The sequence below is a fragment of the Tupaia chinensis genome, unplaced genomic scaffold (assembly GCF_000334495.1).
Source record: "Tupaia chinensis unplaced genomic scaffold, TupChi_1.0 Scaffold147038_1, whole genome shotgun sequence".
Lineage (NCBI taxonomy): Eukaryota > Metazoa > Chordata > Mammalia > Scandentia > Tupaiidae > Tupaia > Tupaia belangeri.
In genome coordinates this window covers 601,559-616,321 of record NW_006206889.1, presented here as the reverse complement: position 1 = coordinate 616,321, position 14,763 = coordinate 601,559, and the positions used below count along the sequence as shown (strand labels likewise).

At 47.6% G+C, this 14,763-nt stretch overlaps 1 protein-coding gene across 4 annotated transcripts in view; it reads left to right on the top strand.

Moving 5' to 3' along the window:
• Window positions 1–14,763, top strand: part of ADARB1 (adenosine deaminase RNA specific B1) — a 92,118-nt gene that overhangs the window by 11,942 nt on the left and 65,413 nt on the right. Inside the window, exon 1 of one of the 4 annotated variants that reach the window (XM_027768629.1) lies at window positions 11,236–11,326. The exons of the other annotated variants lie outside the window; for them this stretch is intronic. The gene's annotated coding sequence lies outside the window, so the exon portion shown is untranslated. Of the gene's footprint in view, window positions 1–11,235; window positions 11,327–14,763 lie in introns of those variants that run through there. 4 annotated transcript variants of the gene reach the window in all.

Sequence of the window (14,763 nt, the reverse complement as noted above, 5' to 3'; positions counted from 1 at the left end):
CCGGGGGAGGGCGGCTGGCCCGCCATTTAAGAGAGGCTCATTTTCACTGCTCAGTGTTGGTTATTACCAGAGTCAGATGCTTCTTTTCTGTCCTATGTCCGTGGTTCAGTGTCAAGACCATAGATGGCATTCATATGATTCCATTGCTGCAAGTTTGGCTGTGCTTCAGGTTCCTTTTTGGTCAGACTGCCCTTTGTGGCTAGGTCGACCTGCCCACGGTGCCACCCACAGCAGGGAGTGGCTCAGAGAGGGGGCATGCATTGCACCCTCCACAGGCCCTCCTGCTCTGTGCCCAGGGCAGGTACTCGCTTTCTGTGAGGTGCGACGGCAGTGCCCTAGAGGATGCCAGTGAGCGCTGACCTGGGTTGCACACGGTGAAGCCCTCAGGCAGCAGGCGGGCTGCGAGCGTCTGCATTGGGTGGCTCTGGTTTCAGCTGAGAGGAGTCACATTGTCCTTACCTCATGTCCAGGCATTTCCAGCTTGTTCATCCTGGTTTGGGACTCATTTCATTCCTTCCTCTTGGATTCCGTGTATTATATATTTTCCTCCCAGCCAAGACCACAACTTCCTTACACAGTTGTTCTTGTGTTGTTTTCCGGAATCATTGAAATGTGCTTCACAAACAGTAGAATCTACGCTCTCTCTCAGGTCTGGTTTGGCATGTTAGGACATGTGTGTAGCTACCACGCTGTCCTATCAGGACCAAGGTCAGGTCTGTCCTGGCCAGGCCTTCTCTGATGTTGTCACCTGGGACATGTTCATGATCACAGTGCCCCAGGACCAGGCTGGGGTGGCCCGCAGCCCTGCAGCACCCACCTGGTGCTGTCTGCTGCCCTGGCTTTGGCCTGGCCCAGACTGCCCTGCACAGGCCTTCTTGAACGGTAGGTGGCACTGCAGGATTATGTCTGCAACCTGAGACAACGCACTGGCCGGGATGCTCTTCGTGCGACGAAGGAGAAATCCTTGCTGTCGTGTTGTTAACGCATGTTTGCATGCTTCCCCAGAGTGAGCGAGACGCTGTTTCCTTCCAGACAGCTGTGCTCGTGGCCTCATTCTAACAGTTTTGAAGGACCCACAAGGCAGTGGGACGGAACACTCCTGGTTGGTTTAGTTGTGGGAGAGCTGTGGTATGCTGACTGAATTTTATCAACTAAAGTTCGCTGCACTATAACAAATCGAGTCTGAAACAGACTTATTGGGCCATGAATCAGTAGGTGCATTTTATAACACACCTTTTCCAATTTTGAAGTTGATTTTAATCACAGAGTAACATCTTGTTATGTTTCTGCTTCCGAGTAATTTTTCAAGTAGTAATAATTAAGATTAGATGCAAATATCACCCTATACTATCAAGCTCTAAACACGTGGTAACAGATCGCCGATTTTAGTAAGATCAAATGGACTAGAACTGTGTGCGTGTTCGATCTTGGTAAAGAGTCAGTGGTGTAAAGCCAGGAGTGGTCTCGATATTTGTTATGAAGCCTGTCTGCTGTGCTGTCCCTCTTCCCTTGCAGCTGCCCCTCTACTGCCCCTGAGGCCACAAGACCACATCTGTCCCCTTCATTCCTGCCCACAGGCACCCTTCCTCCCAGCCTGACTGCTGTAGGGTTAAGGAAGGTGCCGGAGGGGTTAGCATGGTGGTCACCTGCCAGGAGCCCCTGTGAATCCAGTGCCAAATGTTGTGGCTCAGTTCTGCCCACATGGCCACAGAATTCTCATATTTTAAGGTGGTTTTAACCTGCCACAAACTGCCTCGGTGTTGTCCAGGGTGGTTAGCCAGCTCTCCTGGGCCCCAGAACTGTGTCCCAGCCTGCTGCAGTCTAGAGGGCAAGGGCCTGGGCCTTGAGAATGCACCCCCTTGCCGAGGCTCTTGGGTGTCCACAGAGGACCCTGTGGTCTGTGGATTTCCGGCCCTCCCCCCAGGATCCCATGGTGCACAGTGGGGATGCCAGCAACACCCTTGGGCTCTCAGGATGCCTGCCCAACACTGCCTCTCCCCAGCTGAGCAGCGCTTGGATGAGCCACAGTTGAACTGGCTCTTTCCGCTTTTCAGAACTTCATAGGATCCCTTTGCTGCCCTTCCGCTGCCTTCTCCTCAGCAACGTAGCAGTCTGAGTCTGGGCTCCTTAGAATTCTTTATTGTGGGGGCCAGCAGAAGACATAGTGATTAGGTCACTGGACTTCTACATGACCAATCACAGTTTGAGTCCTGGACCCAGGGGCTTGAAACGCACACCGGGTACATGTGCATGCATGCCCAAGATCCCAGGAGGAGAATGGAGGAGAAAGGATTATGGTATGACCATCCCCCCAGGAGGTGATTTCTTACTTTTCCTCTCACTGTCTCTGTCTCTCCCCGGCAAGTGCATATGCTCTAAGGCAAAATCCTCTTAAGAAAAAAAAATTCCTTATTGTTTTGGGGCCCGCATGTGGCACTGGACGCCCATGTGATTGACTGCAACTTGAGTCCTGGACCTGGTGGCTGGCTTTCTCACTTTCTTTCTCTCTCTGGTCAAACTTAAAAATAATAATAATAAATAAAATTGTGGCATCCATCTCTGTGTTTTACAGAAAACAAAGCCGAGGAACTGAGAGGGTAAGGACCTGCCCGGGTCCCTGGCTGACGGAACATGACTGTGACCAGGAGACTAGCTCTGGACCCTGAGCTGGCCACCACCCCACCATAGCCATGGTGATGCTCTACAGCTGGGCAGGTTGTAGACTGCACAACTCCATTTGCAGAGACCAGGATGTTAATGGCTATGGGGGCCGTATCCTGGTTGCCCCTTGTAGAGTCATTTCAGCACCTCCTCTGCTGATAGAGTTTAAATGAGTTAATCTATGCATAGTGATTGGTGGGATAGCAGTTGCTGGTAACCCACCCCCACCGCACCACCTGCTCTGCCTCAGTGACTGCTCCTTGAGCTCCTTGCTCTTCTCCTCCCACCTCCCACCAGCAGCTACTTCCTGCTGGGCCCTTGCTCTCCCAGCTCTGTCATGCTCCCTGTCAATCTCCCCTTCAGGTGAGCCCCACACCTGTGTCTACTGCTCAGACCCTGTCTCCTGCTGGCAGCGTCTCTTGGGATTTCAAAACATCCACACACAGCTCCCAGCCTCCTGTGTGGTCTTCTCATTGTGACATCTCCTTCCTTCCAGGCTTCTAGGCCAAGAGCCAGGTCACCACATCTGAGCTATCCCAGGGCTGTGGGCTGTGCCTTCAGCATGCCTGGTGGTGGATGTGTCCCTCCTCTTGTGCTCCAGGGGGAGACCAAACTCCTTGTGCTGGTCTCCTAACTTGCCTCCCAGCTTCAGAGCCTTGCTATGGTGCCCTGTCCTCAGGGACCGCCACTCTTCCCAGTGGCCCAGAAGGCCCACGTCCTGACCCTCAGGAGCCTCCCGGCCTTCTTCTCCACCCCCGTGTTAGCGGCCCTGCTTTTTCCTGCTGCCTGCGGTCCCAGGTGCTGCCATCACCTTCTCCTTAGGATGCTCTTCCCGGGTGTCCCCTGCCAGCCTTCCCACTACCTAGTTCTGTGCATCACTGTGGTCCTCCTCAGAGTGGCAAAGCCACCATGCCCCACACTCCTGCCCTAGACATCTTTGTGGATTAAGTGGCCTTGCTGTTGGACCTCCAAGTCACTTAACTGCTTGTGGCCTCCTGTCGGTCATCTGCCCTCTGAGTTGGAACATGGGAGCAGATGCTGACCCTGTCTGCTCACCGATCCTCTGGCCTGCAGGACGGCCTGGTGGGTGGGAGGTGCTCAGTAAGCACCAGTCAGACCATGAGCTAGGATGGACAGTCGTTTCTGAAGAGCTTCGGTTTTAGATAAGCCATAGTATCGTTTTCCACGTGTTGATTTTACATATATTGTCAGTGAGTAGCTGCCTTAGAAAGTTCAGAATTCTAATTGAATAAACTTGTTTTTCTTCTTATACGAGTAGAAAAATACTTTTAAGACTTTTATCCTAAATTAATATCCTGGGAACATTAAATTTTAGCGTCTTTACTCTGAGGACATAGATAAAAATAAAATTAATTAGTTACCAGGAATGTCAGATGCTAAATGGTGTATGGCTATTTATGACATTCTCCCAGAATTAACTGGTTATTAGCTTGCACGACCGTGGCGGCTGAAGTCAGAAATGGATGTACTTTTACAGTTGAGAAAAAGAGCTTTAAAGTCATTTTTAACTTGTCAGCTTAATCGTTACAGGAGCCATATCTGATGCAGTAAGTCATTGCCATTCTGCTGGGACTGTCTTGATTCCCATGAATCAGGCATTCTATTTTTATGTTTCTCTTAAATAATCCTAAAGGTGGAAGGAAGAAACAGGAGGAAAAAGAAAGTGATGGATATAGAATTAGGCCATTACTTCAGCTGGCAGCTTCGTGCAGAGTCCCCGGATAAATCAGCATGCAGTAAGGGAGTCAAAGCCCAGCCCGCTCTCTCCAGTTCATGGCGTGCAATTTACCACAATTAGGGCACCATTTGCCTCGTCATGCTGGTCGAGTCTCAATTACTCTGACTTTCAGGAAAGCAGAACATGTGGCATTCATGATATTGGGGAGATTTACTGTGCATCGGGTTGTGTCAATTGATGAGGGGAAAAAATACAAATTATTCCTTTATGAGATAAAGACAAAATATGTGCAACTGCCATTTTTATCTGGCTTTTTATGAGTGCAGAGCAAATGTCAAACAGGCTGGGACAGCATGACAGTCAGACAGCTACGCACCTGGGCGTGCTGTATCTGCTCAATGCCTTTTAGTGGACGTGGTACTGGGGACCTAAGAGAAAGGCCGAGGCAAAGTGAGGAACACCCAGGGGTTTCTGGGCCAGGGTTGCTGCTGGGCTGGGCCAGGTGAGCTCAGCACTGTGATGGAGCTGTCACCCCGGAGTCCAGAATCCATGGCAGCTGGGGATCGAGGCAGTGGCAGTGCCCAGCCTATATGCTCAGTTGTGCAGCGCAGGCAGGCTGGGCACATGCCAAGCTGTTGTTCACTGAGACCTGCACTGCCTCTGGGGCCTCAGTGCCGACCGGGCTCTCTGCTCCTCTGCCCTGCTGATCCCTGCAAACATCTCCCACCAGCCTCTCTCCACCCACACCCTACGGGAGACAGGGTATCTCCTCCCTGACTGGCCTGGTTTATGCTGAGACTGTCCCCGCGCCCCTGCCCCTCCCTGCACAGTCAGCCCTGCTTCCTTAGCACTGCTAGGTGCAGGTCTCCACACTCTCCAGGGCTGCACTGCCTTAGCAGAAAGACCCTTCCAGGTCTGGCTTTGCATGTTCTCTGCTTGTGTCCAGCAGCAGGAGCTGCCGAGTAGCTTCCCTGAGTGCCTGTGGTTCCTGTGTCCCCTGTTCTTCTTGGCCTACACCCCTTTGCCAGAGCTACTCTGAGCCCTTCCCGAGCCAGCTCTGTCCACTGTGTGAGGAGGTTGAAGCTGACTGTGTACTGCCTGCCAGTCATGTGGCATCTTGAGGCCAGCCCTTGCCTCCCCACATCTGTCCTCCATGGTGTCCAGCACTGGCCTGTTCCCAGCTTCACAGGGTGGGGCTCAAGATGAGCCTACAGATGGGGCCCATGTGCTGTGTGAAATATTTAAGAGATTTGAATTCAACTTCGAAAAATTTCATGGAAATGCATATTGTGAAAAAACTGTGCATAGATTTTAAGACTTTTTTTCGTACCAAAATAAGCTTGTACTTTAATTCCATTTTTCCACAAACTTTTGAAGTCCCTATATATGTTCTGTACACTTTTCCTAACAAATACATACAACTTCAAGACTGGAAAAGTCTGTGGAAAGCTGTGATTTTTACGTTTTTGAAAGTAGGTGAGATATCAAGGACGCTGGATTTAACCATTATTGTATTCTAGCCCCCCAAAACTATTTTTTTATTCCAGAAAATTATTTCTTTAGTATTACTTTTAAAAGTTATAAAATATAAATTGCAGTTAATATGAAATGTTTAAATAATTATTTAAATAAAGCTGAATTTTGCACTTGATTCTTAGCACTGGCCTGTTCCCAGCTTCACAGGGTGGGGCTCAAGATGAGCCTACAGATGGGGCCCATGTGCTGTGTGAAATATTTAAGAGATTTGAATTCAACTTCGAAAAATTTCATGGAAATGCATATTGTGAAAAAACTGTGCATAGATTTTAAGACTTTTTTTCGTACCAAAATAAGCTTGTACTTTAATTCCATTTTTCCACAAACTTTTGAAGTCCCTATATATGTTCTGTACACTTTTCCTAACAAATACATACAACTTCAAGACTGGAAAAGTCTGTGGAAAGCTGTGATTTTTACGTTTTTGAAAGTAGGTGAGATATCAAGGACGCTGGATTTAACCATTATTGTATTCTGTTGGAAGTCCACTCATGTTTGTGTGACAGAATAAAGACATATTTTATAAATTAGTTCATGCTTATTCCATAACATTTATTATTTTATTTACATTTCAGCAAACTCACTAATTGTGTTTTACATAATGCATGTTTTATTGACAATAATGACGTAAACCAGTGTTGGGAAACTGTGGAGCACAACCTCTTGTATGTTTTTACCTATTTAGAGAGTTGTTAAAAATCTTAGAATCGGGGGACCAGCAGTTAGCATAATGGCTATGTCGTTGGACTCCCATGTAGTCAACTGCGGTTCACGTCCCGGACCCGGTGGCTTAAAACTCACACCAGGCACATGTGCATGCGTGCCCAAGATCCCGAGAGGAGAACAGAGGAGAAAGGGTTGCAGCATGGCCATCCCCCCTGGGATTGATTTCTCGCTTTCTGTCTCTCTGTCTCTCGCTATCTGGCGAGCGCACGCGCCCTATAGCAAAAACCTCTCCAAAAAAAAAAAAATCTTAGAATTGGGCCCAGACACAGGGTTGCATACTGCCAAGATGCTGTGCTCTGCAGGCCGGGGCCACAGGAGAGGCACAAGTAGCATTACTACTCTAACCTTTATGCCGGGCACAGTGGGATGTACCATAATCTTAGCAACTTGGGAGTCAGAAGCAGGAGGACCTTGAGCTGAAGTTTGGCTTGGGCAACATAGCATGATCTCATCTTAAAAAAAAAAAAAAAAGTGTGAGGGGAGCAAAGAAAAGAAAGAAAAAGAAAACAAAAATGCAACAGTATTAAGGCCATTAAGTCCCAAATACTTGTCATCTAGCCCTTTACAGAAAAAGTTTAGACCCTTGGTCTAAAGGATTAAAAAACAAAATATGTAATTGAATTTAAAGTGTATAGAACTTAAACATTTATATAAAAGTGTGATAATAATTAAGTAATAAAGTAAAAAAATTATATATATATATATATACATACACACACACACACAGGGTTGTCAGAAAACTCATGACATATTTTTCTATATAAAATAGCATCATGACTTTCCAGACAACACACAGACACACACATTTTTTTTTTTTTTAGTTTTGCTATAGTGCTCACGCACTCACCAGAGAGACAGAGAGAGGTGAAGTGAAAAATCACCCCCCAGGGTGATAGCCACACAGTAGTCCATCCTGCTCTCAGGATTTAGGCCATAGAAGCGTGCTCAGCATGTTTTTCAAGCCCCGAGGTTCAGGACTCAAACTGCATAGTTAGTCCTATCAGATCCAGCCATCTTACCTTGCCACGTAGCTAGCCCCCCAAAACTATTGTGAAAACCTCTCCAAAAAAAAAAATTATTTAATTTTATTTATTCATTTATTTATTTCAATTTGACCAGAAAGAGATAGAAAAAGAGAGAAAGAGAGAAGGAAAGAGAAAGTAAGCCACCAGGTCTAAGACTTGAACCATGGTCTGCCCATGTGGGAATGTCCAATGCCTTAATCACCATGCCATCTGCTGGTCCCAATAATTTTATTTAAAAAAAGAAAAGTATTGGTATTTCTGGTATGCTGTGTCCTTCTGGTTACCAGTACAGAAAGTTAGCATCGTGGCTCACACAGAGTATGTCTGAACACACACAGACATTTAAGAGTAATGGGGCCGGATGGTGGTGTGGTGTCAGAATGTGCCCCTCTGAAGGCTGACCACGTGGAGAAGTTCCTAGTTGAAGTTCATAGACCTTCCTGAATACCCACAGGTGCCCATGATCCAGGTTGGCAGAGGCTAGAGGTGGATCATGGCATCAAGATCCCATTGGGGGAGCCCCCTCCCCCTTTGCTCATTCACTCACTCATGGAAGGAAGAAAAAATAAACTTTAAAAACTTAAAAAATGTAAGAAGAGGAGACTTGCCGAACATGGCAGAACATTCCTCAGGTGCCATGTGCGTGGTACGACCCTGTGTACCTTTGGAGCTGTGTGTGGGAAGTAGGTGCTGGGTTTTACAAGGCAGTGATGCAGGGGCCACAGGAAGGTGGAGGGCTAGGGTTTGTGCTGTGCAGCACTGACTGCTGAGTCCCAAGTGAAAGAGGCTCTTTGCCGTGCAGTGCGCATGCCTGTAGTAATGTGCCCATGTTTGGCACATGTGTGTGTGTACCCACGTGGATGTGTGAGCCCTACTTGCCCTGGGTTGGTGTGTTCCTGGGTTGCTGTGTGCTGCAACATCTGGCTGTGAGTGTCAGTCTACCAGGCATGGCATGTACCCCTGCCCCTGGGGGCTTCCTCTTCAACAGGGGACTGAGCCACCTGCCCTGCAGGAGGCACCAATGTGTCAACTTTGGACACCAGGGCAAAGTGGGGAAGCAGGCAGGAGGGCCCCCCACAGTCACCTGCACTTGGATAGAGCCACTCCGTCAGCCAGTGCTCACCAAGCCCCTATGCTGCATGCTTCTTGCTTTTTACATTTTTATTTTCTAAACTGCACTCTCTTGTTGGTACTTTTATCTCATTACTTTGGGATTTCTGTTTAGACAGGACTCCGACGAGTCTTCCCTTGATTTCGCTACAAAGATTTGCAGGATCAACATCTCTCCTTTCCTCTGGGCTGTTCTGTGACTGCTCTGAAGGGTTAACTGTCACACAGCCTTTTCTGGGTGATGCGCTCGCTCGCTCAAAGTCGGTGATGTTGGACGTTAGACCTAACTCTAACTCTGCAGTGGATGAGTGTGAAGCAGAGGAGGAGCGGTGGCTCCGAGTCGGCAGGGGGTGGCTGTTGTCGCAGCCTTGCACGCTGTCATGATTTTCTGGGCTGCTGCCCTGAGTTACTGAGGAACGGATGAGCCGGGACCATCCGGGACTGGCTCCTGCATGCTGCATGGCATCGTTCAGCACTGGGACGGCGAACATGGGGACCTTCTTCAGCACGGTGGGACGGCGACACAAAAGAAGGCGCCGGAAACGCTCTGAGAGGAAAGGTGACTCGTTTAGCTTGATTCTGACCTGGGAAGTGCTGGACCTCCAGGGCAGCATGCAAATCTGCTCTGCAAATTCATCTCTGTGGTGCCAGTTGCTTTCTATTTCCCTTTCACTGAAGTGCCTCTTTTTTCTGTTGCATTTTAAGGAATTTTAAGTAGGGCCAACTGAAAAAAGAAGATTTAGAAACACACTTGTAAATGTGTAGGAATTGTTCTGCCTAAAGTCTGAAGCTGTCTTAGAAATCTGTGGTTTGAGCATGTGAGAGTTTTCCTCTAAAGCAGGGTGTGTTGTGCTGGTCCAGCCTTTCTTGTCACTCTTCATTAGGGCTTTTCTCTGTGGGAACTATTCTTGCTGTAGATGGTGAGACAGTAGCAACCATTGTGAAACACTTTGCTCTTGAAAGAAGAGAGCAAATTCCTTTACCTTCAACACTGCAGGCTAGTTTTCATTTTTGATTCAACTTAATGTTTTAATACATTAAACTCTACGTCGTTTTTTTCTTAAAACCAGGTTCAAAAGTTGTCCATGACTATACAGATTACAAACTACTAGCTTTGAAAGTGGATTACTGCGTTCAAGCCCGTTGGCAGTTTTCTTGGTACAATATGAAATAATTAATGGAAAAGTCTTAGTGAGAAGACGCCTCTCACTGCCGGGAGGAGCATAGGCACGGCAGTGTCCAGAGCCTCTGCTCTGGCTCCTGGGGACTTGTTAGCATCCCCACCAGGAGGGCTAGAACATGACCTTTCACTACCACAGGCTCTTTGCGATAGTCTGTGGCAGGAGGTGATTTTCTCTTCTGGAAATAAAATTAGCCACAGTTTTTTAGTGTGGCTTCCTGAAAAGAGGCAGAAAAAATTAATTTCCATGTCAGCAATCTGGCGGTAACAGCATCGTGCTGAGTTTGACATGCGTGCCTAGTGCAGTCTGTGTCTGGGGATGGGTGGCATCATGACCCCTAGACCATCATGGGCACCGTGCCTGCTGAAATGCATGTGCCCTGGACAGAAGCCTCGTCCCTGAGGGGACACAGCCACCTTCAGTGCTGCTTTCACACACTGACAAGTGGCGCGAGAATACCTATCTCTGTTATTCACTCTCCCCATGCCTCAGCAGGTGACAGTGTTGGCCTGTTTTTGTTTCCTTGGTTAGGTTTTTAAAAGCCAGGTGTCATGAAGACAAGCAGTGGTAAAGCAAAGCAGGCAGTGGCAAGAAGCGTTGGAAATTTCAGACACTACTTTTCCCGTGGACCCTTATCACTAAACATTTAAGTTGGGAAAAATGTTGAAAAGTACAAGAGTCATTCTGTTATCATTCTTTTGGAACTTTCTGTAATTCAAAGCATTTCAAACTCCTATGTGCAGTAGAAAACTGGTCTAGTGTATTGCATTTTCAGACCAACAAGATATAACAGTGAAGCCCACATAGTAAATGATTGTGTTTCCTGGACATTCCTTAGTGAAAAAGTTCACTGTGAATGTTATTAAAATTATCAAAATGTTGTTAAATGTGAGTATCCATTCGTAGTATTTTACAACATATGCTATCTTTGAAACTAGTAAAAATGTCTTTAAAAGTTATAGGTATTAAGACCAGCCATCCCATTTATATCAAATGGGTGAAGTTTTATAAGGTGCAAAGTCTATTCTTCTGTGTTGTGTAATTTTAATGTGCTGCAAATCATGTATATTGAATTGTGTTTTTTCTAAGGGTGGTATAATGTATGTCTTTTGAAATTGAATTCAAAGTTACTTGTTTTAGTTGGCTTGAGTAGCAATGCCGTTTCAGTGATTGTTCATCATTCTCCAATTATCCATTCCGTTACTTTCTTCCACAGAGCAAATAATTGACACTGTTTACTGTGTATGAGACTCAGATGGATTAGCTTAATCATCAGAAAAACGTGGTTGGAAGAGAATAACGTGCAATTTAAATATTGATCAGCTCCTCCACCAGGCAGATACTGCTGCTCTGGCAGCTGGGACTTCAAGGAGGCTGGAAAGCCACAGGTCAGAGTGCTGGGGAGCAGTGGAGGGCCGGTCTTCAGTGGCTGCTGCTGTAGCCTTTGTCCACTCACAGTGTTGCTGTCCGTAGGCGGCCAGTGGGGAAGGGGGTATATGAGACCCTGAGCACCGCACCCCTCTATATTGTGAGCCATGCTAAAGTCTGGGGCTGGACTCCTCCACGTTTCCAGGAAGGAAAAACAACTGGGATACAGGGACTTGGTAGAAATGGAGACCCAGGTAGAGGTGTGTTCCCTCTGGCTACTGCTGGAGGACAGAGCCCTTAACAGGGCACAGAGATCCAGCTGGTCATGGAGTAATTCAGGCAGCACCTGAGGTACAGGTAGCTATCATGTCAACCTCCCTCTCTGTTCTCAACTGCTCACCTTGCAAAGAAGGCACTTAGTGAGATGTAGAGCATAAGAACAAGTGTAGGGCGAGATGGCCTTTATTCATCTATCATCCAGCCACACATCCACCCATCTGTCATTCATTCACCCATCTACCCATCACCCACCTATCCATTCATATGTCCATCCATACATCCATCTGTCCACCTATCATTCATTCATCCATCCACACATCCATCTCTACATCGTCATTCATCTGTCATCCATCCATCTACCCACTTATCTACACAACTACCCATCGTTTATCCATCCATCCACCCACCCATACATCTATCCATTCATCTGTACACCCACCCGTTTATCATCTTCTCTTCCACCCAGTGTGTCATCCATCTGTCCATTATCCACACACCCAGCACCTCTATCCACCCAGCTACCTATCTACCCATCTGTGATCTATCCGTCCACCCACCCATCTATCCATCATTCATCCATCCATCTACCCATCACCAGTCCATTCATCCTTCAAAACATCCAACCATCTTTTATCCACCCATCTACTCATGTACCTACCATCTATCTACCTATTTGTCCACACACCCATCCCTCCATCTATCCATCAACAATCTCCATCCATCCATCCATCCATCCATCCTCCATCCATCCAACAAGTAGCCATTGGAAACACTGCATGTTGGCACAAGGGCTTCAGGCATGTGAAGGACAGATGTCAGTAGTCACTTCAACCAACTCCAAGTTCACAGCCTCTAATTGTCACTTCTTTAGTCCTGCTGTGGCTGTCTGTAGGCCAGCAGCCCAGGAACCACTCTGGGCAGAGTGGCTGACCACAACAAACACTCATTCAGGACCCTATCAGGTGACATCTGCCCGGCATGGAGCATCTTCCTCATTCATGCCCTGGCTCTCCTCCAGGGGTGATGGAAACTCTTGTCCATTGTTCTCTCAGACACTGGCTTCATCTTTTGGTGATTTTTTCTTAGCATGGTTCTCCAGGTTCTCCATAGTTCTCTACATGAAGCAGGTATTGGAGGAACACATAGCTAGACAACACACAGGAGCCTATGGGACCATCTGAAAGTTTTGCTCTGGGTCTTACAAGTTACATAATTTAATCTTAACTTGTTAGGTGGGAAGTGTACACATCTAGAATAGTGTGTCTTGTAGCGATAATATTAATAGGATGGAATAAATGCCTCCATTTTGGAAAATTGTATCATGGACTTTAGGGACCTTTGGTCCCTTTGTATCAAGGATATCCTCTTGTGGTGGCGTATTGGGGCTGGAGGGAGGTACCTGCCTGAGGTCACCATGCTGCAGCCCTGGTGGGGGGGGCACAGGTCCCATCCCCATCCCTCTCTCCTCCTCCTCCCAAAGTGCCCTAAGCTATTGGCCCTTCCTCCGTGTCTCTGCGCCTGCTGGGCTGTTCCTCTACTCGGCACATGTTTGTTCCATTTAGACATGGGCTATTTGCACTCTCCGTGTGAGAACCGACACATGCTGAAAGTCTGGGGCCTGTGAAATTTGCTGTGATGTCAGTGAAAAGCACTAGTTCTTTGGGCTAACAGCAGTTGCAGGTGAGACACAGAGCCAGGCAGCTGGGCTGGGTCAGAGTGTGGCTGGTGGCTGGTAGCACAAGGCCTGTGCTTCTCTAGGACATGGCTGCAGTTCTCGGTAGATCAAGGCATTCCAGTGTGGGGGAGGAGGGCTTCAGATAAGAGAATAAAGCACAGTTCTCTTGTTAAGGATGCAGCATCTGTACATTGTAACTACCGGGAAAGGACAGGGACAAAGTAAGCTTTATGAAAAAGCAAAGGTGATTGTCCTTGCAGCTGAGTCCTGAATGTGAGCAAGTCTTGTTAACTGTCTTCCAATGCCTCTGGCTGGGTCAGAGTTAGAAGTTTAGGGGCCATTTCAGGATTCCTGTCTTGGTGACCAGAACCCTAGAAATGCCCAACTTCTGCCATCAAGGGAGATGTGCACGTGGATTGTGACTATGTACCCCTCCATCACTGCTGCCTACTGGGAGGCAGAAGGGCGCCAGCCACTTGTGGACACCCTACAGAAGGCCTGCTTATGGTAGCTTCAAGGAGGCTGGCTGGCTTTGCTCACTGTAAAGAGAGACCCTTCCCTGCTCTTCAGCTAGCTTGTGACGTATACTCACTCTCTGTTAGTTCAACAGCTTACATCTTCCTTTGTTTTCTAGATAATGAGAGGGAACTTTTTAAAAATAAGCTTATAGGAATCAGCAGATGGTGTAGCAGGTACGTTGCTGTACGCCCACATGGCCTACCACGGTTCAAATCACAGACCCGGTGTCTTTTCTAGTCCTTTTTTTTTTGGAGAGGTTTTTGCTACAGTGCATGTGCGCTTGCCAGACAGAGAGAGACATAGAGACAGAAAGAGAGAAATCACCCCCCAGAGGGAATGGTCACGCCACAATCCCTTCTCCTCCATTCTCCTCTCGGGATCTTGGGCACGCACGCATATGTGCCCGGCGTGAGTTTTAAGCTACCGGGTCCAGGACGCGAACCGCAGTCGACTACGTGGCAATCCAGTGACATAGCCATTACGCTAACTGCTGGTTTCTAGACCTGGTGTCTTGAAAATCATGCTGGACACATGTGCATACCTGCCCAAGATCCCAGGAGGAGAAGGGATTGTGGCATGGCTGTTCCCCTCAGGAGGTGATTTCTCACTTTTCTTCTCATTGTCTGTGTTTCTTTCTCTCTCCAGTGAGCACATGTGCCCTAAGGCAAAAACCTCTTTAAAAAAAAAAGCTTATAAAGACTTTTGGCATTTATTATTTTGTATATTTTGCTTATATCGTCTACCATTTTTAAAAGGGAGTGTTTGTTTTTATGTTAGTGATCCCAGTTGCTTCTTAGCTTCAGGGAGGTCACCTAGTCTTCTCTTTCAGGCTCATCTAGAGGTGCTGCCTCTGACAGCGTGGACATGCCAGGGCCCTTGGATGGGAAGGGGACACATAGGCATTTCCCCAGAAGACTCAGGGCCAGACCCTCATGGTCGAGCTCGGCTCAAGGAGTCCGAAGCAGCAGCTGCAGTGGACACAGC